Genomic DNA, 9,718 nt, shown 5'->3' on the forward strand with positions numbered 1-9,718 from the left:
TTCGGTTTTGTTCTTGCTTTTCGTATTTTTCGATTTAATCTTGAATGATCTTGTGTTTGGTTTCCGCACTCTCACAAGATCAGGTTTGATATCATTGAAAGATCCGTTTCACGGGACTTACAATGCACATAGAAGGATAGAGAGATACTTGAGAGCATTCTGTCCGAAACACACACACACACTTTGAGAGTTTGCAAAACACATTTGTGAACATTGTGCTTGTAACCGGAACCTTTCATTCGCATTAATACAAGTGGTGTTAGTCGGTGAATCTTTGTGTGTTTGTGTTTGTGCTTGTTTCATCCCGGTTTGCTCACTAGCTTGGATTCCGCACTTGCTAGTGGGTTAGTATAACAAGGTTAAGGTTGAACCTCATCCTCCGAGAGGGACCTACACATGTTACAAGCTTCCGATGAGCCTTTGTGGGAGGGGGAGAAGGCCACCGATTGCTCAAAGTTGCAAGCTGTTACAAGTTTTCTAAACTGCAAATCACTTTATAATGTATCTAACGCATGTTACGACCACATCATTTCTATGGTTAAAGAATTGATGCCTGAAGGGAATAAGCTACCAGAAATCTTTTATGATACAAAAAAGAGCTTAGAAAAGCTTTTTCTTCCTAAAGAAAGGATTGATGTTTGCAAAAATCACTGCATGTTATTTTATAAGCAAGACATGACATTGACACAATGTAAATGGTGCGGGGAATCTCGTTACAAGAGTGGCCAAAATAAGGTACCTCATTTGGTGATGACATACATGCTGATTGGTCCTAGACTTAAAATGTTGTATATGTCTACAAAGACAGCAAAAAAAAAAAAAAAAAAAAAAAAAAAAAAAAAAAACATGACTTGGCATCATGATCACAAAACAAAGGAGGGTAGCATGGCACATCCAAGTGATGGTAAGGCTTGGAAACATTTTGACTCAGTGAATCCTGGCTTTGCGAATGAGATCCGGAATGTTCATCTCGGGTTATGCACTTACGGCTTTAACCCAAATAACTCAAATTCAAACCCTTACTCATTGTCGCCCGTCTTTCTTACAATCTATAACTTACCTCCATAGATGAGTTTGAAATATGCATATATTAAACTATGTTTGGTTATTCCTGGATGAAAGAGCCTGGATCAAAATGTAGATGTGTTCCTAAGGCCATTAATAGATGAGCTTAAAGAGTTGTACGAGGAAGGCATTGAAGTTTATGATGCTTATTGCAACGAAAACTTTATGATGAGAGCTATTCTTTTATGGACAGTCAGTGACTTCCCTGCCTATGCCATGTTATCTGGCTGGAGCACGCATGGTCAGTTAGCTTGCCCATACTGTTTGGGAGACACAGAAGCTTTTAGGTTACAGGGTGGAAGCAAAACAAGTTGGTTTGACTGTCATCGAATATTTTTACCTCGGTCACACCTTTTCCGTAGTGATAGGATTGGATTCCGGGCTAATAAATCTATATCGTCGTCATTGGGACCTCCACATGAGTTAACTGTTTGGCAAATATATGAACAAGTCTGTGATGAAGGTGTAACGTATAACCCAAAAAAGAAAATTCCAGGATTTGTTAAAACTCATAATTGGGTAAAGAGAATCATTTTTTGGGAGCTTGAATATTGGCCCATGTTGTTAATCCAACACAATCTTGACATAATGCACATTGAGAAAAATGTTTTTGAGAATCTATTTCACATAATTATGGATACTCAATATACAAAAGATAATATCAAGGCAAGGGTGGATTTAGAACAAATTTGCAATCGACCGCAGTTGCATACTTGGGTAAAGAATAATAATAGACACATGAAACCAAAAGCGATATACGCTCTAACCAGAATGCAAGTAAACGAAGTTTGTAAATGGTTGAAAACAGTAAAGTTTCCTGATAGGTATGCTTCAAATATTGGTAGTTGAGTAAACGTTAAAGATGGTACTTTTTACAGCATTAAAAGTCATGATTGTCATGTGTTTATGCAACGGTTGTTGCCTATTGTATTAAGAGGCATGCTACCAAAACAAATATCGGAACCAATAATAGAGTTGTGCACATTTTTTCGTGTAATACGTTCAAAAGTTTTACACATTGAGGACTTACAAAAACTGGAAAAAAGTATCGTTGTATAAGATAATATTCATAATTAATAAAAATTATTTAATAAATAATAAAGGAGTCGAGCCCAAGCCGAGCTCGAGCTTGTAAAACAATCTACGAGCCGAGCTCGAGCTTTAGAAACAAAGCTCAAATGGAGCCAAGCTCAAGCTCGAACTTTCATAGGTTAAACGAGGTCGTGCTCTAGCTTGTTTGATTCGTTTGCACCCTTAAATTGGTAATGTAAAAAAACAAAGTACTACAAGAAAATATCAAAAAACTAAGCTAACGACATTTGATTTGATAAACATAAGCCGGTAAGGATTCTTTTCCACAATAATAATAACAACACTTAATTCACAATCATTACCAAAAACAATATTTGATACACATAATTCAACATAAGTTTCATATACTACGACTATTTCCTTATAAAGACATATGATTAAATAATAATAATAATAATAATAATAATAATAATAATAATAATAATAATAATATTCTAAAAAGAGACACTTTTTATCTTACATGTAACAATATATAAAATACGAAAACAAGTCAAGATTGGTATAATATAACAAGCTAGCCGCTGAGTTTTGTGTTGCAACTTAGATTAATACACTTTTTTAAAACAAAAAAAATATTATTAGAATGTTCAATGTTAAAACTTCAAACGCCCAAAACAAGAACAAATAAATAATGGGCTTTGAGAAAACCCTATATCAATGTTTTCGCTGTGAACGGTTGTGAAGATGCCTCCTTCACCAGTGGTTGTTCTAATCAGAAGACCTGCAGTTAAGATTGAACTTCATTGTTTAGTTGTTTCCATTTAATTTTTATGATACGTTGTAATTGAATATGATATTTTTGATTCTTGAATTGCTTCCTGGAATTGGAATCATTAGATCTAACAAGACCTAACACTAACACTAAGACCTCATCATAACCTCTTGAATTAAATTACGGATGTGATGTTTATAATAATTATTGTTTATTTTTTGCTGTAACATATATACTCTTGAGTCTTCATTCCACTAAGAATTCCCACACCTGGAAAGGGTAAAGAGTTAACGTTAAATGCCTAGCATGTAGGTCGTATGTTGTTGAAAATAGATACATGGCTTAACAAAAAATAAGAATTTTATACGATATTTAGAACTTGTTACTAATTTCTTGTTTTTAATTAAAAATTGAGCAATTGTGAAAACCCCTTATAAATTATGCTGAATTTCTGCAAAAGGACATGTGAACTTTATTTTTGCGAAAGCTGATAGGGGTCATTTACAGTAGTTTTCTTTATATAATGCTTAAGCGTATATATTCTTACAACATGCTGCATTTTTTTCCATATCTAACTGTTTAGTGCATTTGTGATTTCTTGAGATAGCCCAAACCCGAAAATCTAATTTATATTTCGTAACAGTTATCAGGTATATTTTTAAAGAATAAAACCTAATTAATCTAAACCAAATACCCCAAGCTTGAACAACATCCTTACATTGAACATTGTTTATTTACACTTATTTTATATAACAGTCCTTATTTATGAATATTAATAAGTTTATTTTTGTTGTAGAAAATATGGCACACAATTCAGCAGGACATGGTGAGGGTCAAGGTGCTGGTAGGGGTCAAGGTGCTGGTAGGGGTCAAGGTGGTGGTCGAGGTAGCGGACGTGGTGGGGGTCAAGGTGCTGGTAGGGGTGAGTTGTAGCATAAACTTAATGATGTTGATGAGCCTGTCACTGCCGTTGGGCGTGGACCTGTTATTCCAGCTCCACTACCCACACCCGAAAATTGCACTTGGATTTGGGTTGAAAATGATGAATAAGTTTTTATATGTTAATATTCTCTTTATACGTGAATGAAATCATTACTAATGTTGTTAGTGGTACATTCTTTTCGTTTTGTAGATTCAATGATCATGATAAAGTTTCTCAGACCATTGGATCCAACTTAAAGTCTATGTGGTCGGGTCCATGGAAAGGATTGAAAGATGTTCCTTCCCATCACCGCGAATGCTTGTTTTAGCGTTTTCAGGTGTATACTTACTACCCAATTGTATACGATAATGCTTATGACTTAATAAATAAATTAATATATTATTAATAAATGTTTTTATGGAGCAACACTACCGATGGGAAGATAATTCGAAATCCTCAATTCACTCATGCTGGGAAACGTGCATTAAGGGGAAGTTTCCTGATTTGTTGAAGAGGGCTCGTGATAAAGCCAAGGCCCTTGCGATCCAAGAGGGTGCGGAAGTTGAGAATGATTTGACTCCCATTCTTCCATTTAAGCCACTGTGGATGAGTCAAAAGTCTTGGGAAACGCTAGTGCATACTTGGAATTCTGTTTCATGGAAAAGCAAAGCTTCTCAAAACAACGATAACAGAGGAAAAGCAACGGGTGGCAGGCACAACCTTGGCTCGAAGAGCTTTCTCACGGTTAGAAAAAAACATGGTGAGAAACGTTAATTTGTCATCTTGAAAACACACACACATATATAGACACTGGAGTAAACACTAGTAGGATCCCCCGCGCTTTGCGGCAGGCATTTGTTCAGCACCGGTTCAATTCATTAGCCCCCCTTCAATTTAAATATTTAACTTTCGCCACTAATATTATATAACAACGAAATGTAGAGTGTATCTCTGAAAAGCATCAGGTATACGAACTTTGTTTTTTTTTACGAATTTGATAATTTTTTGTAAGTAAAGTTCGTTTTGAGCTAAATTTAAACATAGAGATGAAGCTCGGGTATTTAGGAGTGCTAAATGGATCGGGTTGGCGGGTTCAACCCGAACCCAAAAATTTTAAACGAACCCGAACCTAACACGAACCCAAAAATCTTATCATATAAAAAAATACCCCTATACTGTAGCAAACATGTATCAACTGATATATATAATAATTTTGGGTTTTGATGTAGGAGAAGACCTTGGAGTGGCGCATCAAGTTCGATCAATTCTGGTTACAAACACACGCAAAGAAAGGGTCGAGACCCCTAGCTGGGTTGTTGGGGTCTAGCAGCTCTATTGAGCACGGTTCGGGAGAAGGCGGTGACATGGAAGAGAACATTCATGAGCATAACGTGACTTGGGTTGACACGAGGGCAAGTGAAGCTTATGTAAGTTCTGTTATTTTGTAAATGTATGTTTTTAGTATTTACATAGGTATCAAAGATGCTAGGTGCAAAAAAAAGCGAGGGTTGAGAAATAAAAAGCGAACTTAAATGAAAAAAATATATTATGTATTGAAAAATTAATATACTTAATTGTTATATATATCTAATTGATATCAGAAAACTAAAAACCTTTTTAAATAACTTAAAACTTAAGAGCATTTTGTAAGAAATAAGAATTTTGAGCATGTGTTGTCACTGTTATGTAATAGGAAACACTTTCAACAAAGCATCATGTATTCTACCTCTTATTGACCTTTAACAATATACATCTTTTTTATTTTCTAAGCTACTTTCTAATCTTCTTCTTTTTATCTTTTAAGTTTTAGGCTAGATATTTAAACATTTACAAGCATGAAGATGGAAATATATTCTGGTAAACTTATAGGCTGTTTAGAGCTGACTCTGGTCGAAATATTGCCAGAACTGCGCATGGACGGCTATGATGTGCTTTTTGGGCGACTCGCCTCACCTTAGTGCAAAATGTGAGCGCTTTTAATAGAAATAATTTCTTTTATAATTATATAAAGCTAATTTATTGATTGTTTTATGCGCCCATCAAAGGAAACTTACAATAAACATGTTGTCGACAAATATGGAGACGATACCAGCTTGCATCCGAAATTGACATGGAATTGTTGTCGCAAACTGTTGGAGGCAAAAAAAAGGTAAAATGTATGGGATCGGCACTATCGCTATCTTGCGTGTCGTGATGATGGGTGCATAAGAGAGAAGTGACAACGATGAGGTATATATTAATTCTTTTAGTAGGAAAAAGTCTATTTTCATGTGATAAAAATTATTAATGGGTAGTTTAAATGAATTACTTTATACCGAGTTAGTTTGTTTGTAATGTTCTATAACTATGGATGTAATAGCTTTTATTAGGGTATATTTGGTTATAATATGTTATGATGTGTCATAACTTATTAGGTGTCATAATAGATATTAACAGGTTATTTTTGCTTTTGATGTTATAGGTGGAACGGTTGAAAAAAAAATAGCGGAGTTGGAACAAGATAAGATAGAGAAACATGTTATGATGGAGAAAATTGAAGAACGTGCGAGGTTGCATGCCGAAATGAATGAGAAAATTCAAATGTTGTCACAAAACCCGCCACCAACTTAAAATGCGTTGATTTTATTATAGTGCTTTTAGATAATTTGGATTTTTATCGTGTTAGGTTTGGTTATGTTTGAATTATTTGGATTTTTATCGTGTTGCATTCGGTTATGTTTGGATGATTTGAATGTTTAGTATGAGTTTTTAATATTTATTGTTATGTTTGAATTATTATGTTTTATGGTTTGAGTATTTATTTTTAGTTTCAGTTTTTTATATTTATGAAATTTGAATATAATATTTATAAAGGAAAAATTGAAAACAATATAAAAAAAAGAATTTATTTAAAAAATTCCAAGCAAATAGCGTAGCTAAATTTGTTGCAAAGACCTAAAATCGATAGCTATATCTGTAGCAAAGTCAAGCGAAATTCGTAACTAAATTCCGTTGCAGAATCGTAGCAAAGGCTTGCAAATTTTTGTAGCCAAATCATAGTGAATTTGTAGCTAAAGTCTGTAGCAAACCCGATAGCAGAAAACGTAGCAAGTTTCGTAGCAAGAAAAATGCAAAAGGTTGCAAATTCTCGTAGCCAAACGATAGCAAGTTCGTAGTTAATTTTTTGTAGCAAAAACATTGCAAATTATCATAGCCAATCCATTCATAGCAAAACTACTCTCTAGCTAAAAATAACATAGCTAAAAGTATCCGTAGCTAAATTTACCGTAGCTACAAGTATCTGTAGCTATAAACAACCGTAACTAAAAACCATCGTAGCTAAAAGTTTCCCTAGCTAAAAACATCCGTAGCTAAAAACCCATAGCGAAATTTCATATAGCAACCTTCTTCATAGCAAATTCATAGCTAAAATACCAACGCCATTTTTTGTAACTAAATTTGTCACAAACATAAGTTCCGTAGCTAAAGTTCGTAGCAAATAAATTCGCGACGAGACTTGTAGCTACGAACCAGATCCGTAGCAAAACGGGTGTATGCTACGGATTTGTTACAGATTTGGCCGTAGCACATGCCTATTTCTGTAGTAGTGCGAGAAGTATTCGATTATTTATTATTATTTTTTTGCAATCAGTGGTTATTATTATTATTATTATTATTATTATTATTATTATTATTATTATTATTTTATTATTACTATCACTATCGTTTTTTTGGCAAGATTTCTAAAAACTGCGAAATTGATATTAATCATTGATTAAGAAATAGTTTTATTCGACTAGATTTAAAATTATAATTGTATTACTTTTATAATAATAAAGTTCAAATTATGTTAGGAGATGTAAAATGTATTGCCGATGAAGTGTAGACCAATTGGTTTGCATGGAGGTGGGAAGGTTTTCCTCTAGGGGTTTCCTGCCCAGGGTCTCAAGTTCGATCCCCAGTGGAGGCATTTATGTCCCATGTGGTGTTTGGCCTGGTTTCGCCCTGCCCCCGTTTGGGGGTGCCCGGATTCGAACTTGAGCTACTCCCGTTAAAAAAGGGTTGGAGTAGTCGGGATTGCCAGTTGATCTATACCTTACAAAAAAAAAAGATGTAAAATGTAACTTTAATACCTTTATTTATAAAAAGGTTACTTCACATTAAGGTTTCTAAAAATTTAATTACCTTTTTGAAGAATATTACCTGATAGCCAATATTTCAAAACATTAAAAAAAGATTGATTAGAAGTTAAAACTTAAAATGAGTAATTTCGAAACGATTATTGCTTGGTTGCCAGTTAGTCACTTTAAAAAAAAGTAACGTGTTACACATCATTAGAAACTTTAACTTATAAAATAATAATACGTTTTTGTGATAAAATATAGTTTAGCACCGTAAAAGTCAATAACTTTATTCATTCTATAAAAAACCCCACTTAACCTAGTTTTAATATATAAAAGTTTCTAAAAATGTTTACAATACATATTAATAAAAAATAATATAACTAAAGTAATGATAAGTTACCTTTAAAGAAACTAAAACTGAATAATGGAAAAGTAATGATAAGTTACTAGAAACTAAAATTGAATAACGGACAAATGCTCACATTAATAGGTTTTTTTATCAATAAGATATAAATTTGTATATAAAACAATAAAACCACCGTAACCAAGTTTGACCAACCCAGCGCGGGCATGATTAAAACAACATAGTCTGGGCAGATCTTGGCTAGGGTCGCCGTTTAGGCGGTGTGACATTGGGTCACTAAAAAAGAAAGTGACCGTTCAAAAAATAAATAATATAATAATGTTTCATGTCAGACATTCACGCAACAAACAAACCATCTCGTACAGGGGCGGATCTAGCTTATGGTGAGGTGTAGCCCGGGCTACCCCTCAACTTTGTCTCCGAAGTGTAATTTTTTTATTTTTTTTACCGTTTTATGTATAAGATCCTACTGAAAATTTATTAGGATACCCCTAAGCAATTAAAATGAATAAGGATGGATGAAGAATTGATCGGAAAAAAATTCCGGCGACTTGCAGGTTTTACTTCTAAACAACGAGGAAGACAATGACTTTATGTATTTCAAAAACCAATTGTTGGGTTCTTGTGGGCCATATTAACTAAAAGGCAGTCAACAGAATTAATAGTATAATATTAAAATATTAGTATTTATTGTGTCTTACACCTTTCAACAATACAAAGCCATCATTAGATATATAATTTGATTATTTATTATTTTATTTATTTTTTCGCTTTAGTGTGCCAAAGAATGTAAGAAATCAAAAGTTAATTTTTTTCTATTACAAAATTTGTTGGTGGTTTACCCATTCATTTCAGTGTAAATTTTTTTTTTTTTTGATATTATTCATTAAGCCCAAAACCTTTAGTAAATAAACCTAAATAATTAGTTTTATGATAATTAAGTCTAAATTGTAATAACTAATAAAGACCAAATAATAAAATAATTCATTTGAACAATGTGATGGTTTGTGCAGTCGAAAATGATTTTTTCAAAAGATAAAAGACGACAATGTGATGGAGCGATTTCAAGCTATGAAAAAAAAGGCCAAATCTATTAGGGGGTGTTTAGCCTAGCTTTTATTTTTTGGCTTATGCTTATATTTTAAAGTAGTTTATATCTTATTTTCTATCATTTGATAAGCTCTTTTTAAGTGTTTGGATTAACTTATAGCTTATTTTCTATCATTTTTCAAATAACCTAAAAACCATTTTCAAATAAGCTTATTCAAATTAGCTTATCTAAGCTAATAAGCATAAGCTTAAAAAGCTAAACCAAATACCAAGCTTATTTTGTAAAAAAAAAAAAAAGCTATAAGCATTGTTAAAAAAGCTACGCCAAACACCCCCTAGGTATTTGCTTTACTTTATTTATTTATTTATTGTCGTTTTCTAATATCGTATGATTGTACGGTAAAAAAAAA

General features: G+C 33.1%; 1 long non-coding RNA gene across 2 annotated transcripts; it reads left to right on the plus strand.

The window, feature by feature from the left end:
• The first annotated feature begins 4,007 nt into the window (after positions 1-4,007).
• Positions 4,008-6,266, plus strand: LOC110870932. Of its 2 annotated transcripts, none has more exons than XR_002553356.2 (5): positions 4,008-4,551; positions 5,021-5,218; positions 5,596-5,757; positions 5,837-6,020; positions 6,253-6,266. It is a non-coding gene; the product is annotated as an uncharacterized LOC110870932 (long non-coding RNA). The 2 variants fall into 2 exon arrangements; XR_004882160.1 differs by having other exon boundaries at positions 5,697-5,757.
• The last annotated feature ends 3,452 nt before the right edge of the window (positions 6,267-9,718 follow it).

The sequence above is a fragment of the Helianthus annuus genome, chromosome 15 (assembly GCF_002127325.2).
Source record: "Helianthus annuus cultivar XRQ/B chromosome 15, HanXRQr2.0-SUNRISE, whole genome shotgun sequence".
Lineage (NCBI taxonomy): Eukaryota > Viridiplantae > Streptophyta > Magnoliopsida > Asterales > Asteraceae > Helianthus > Helianthus annuus.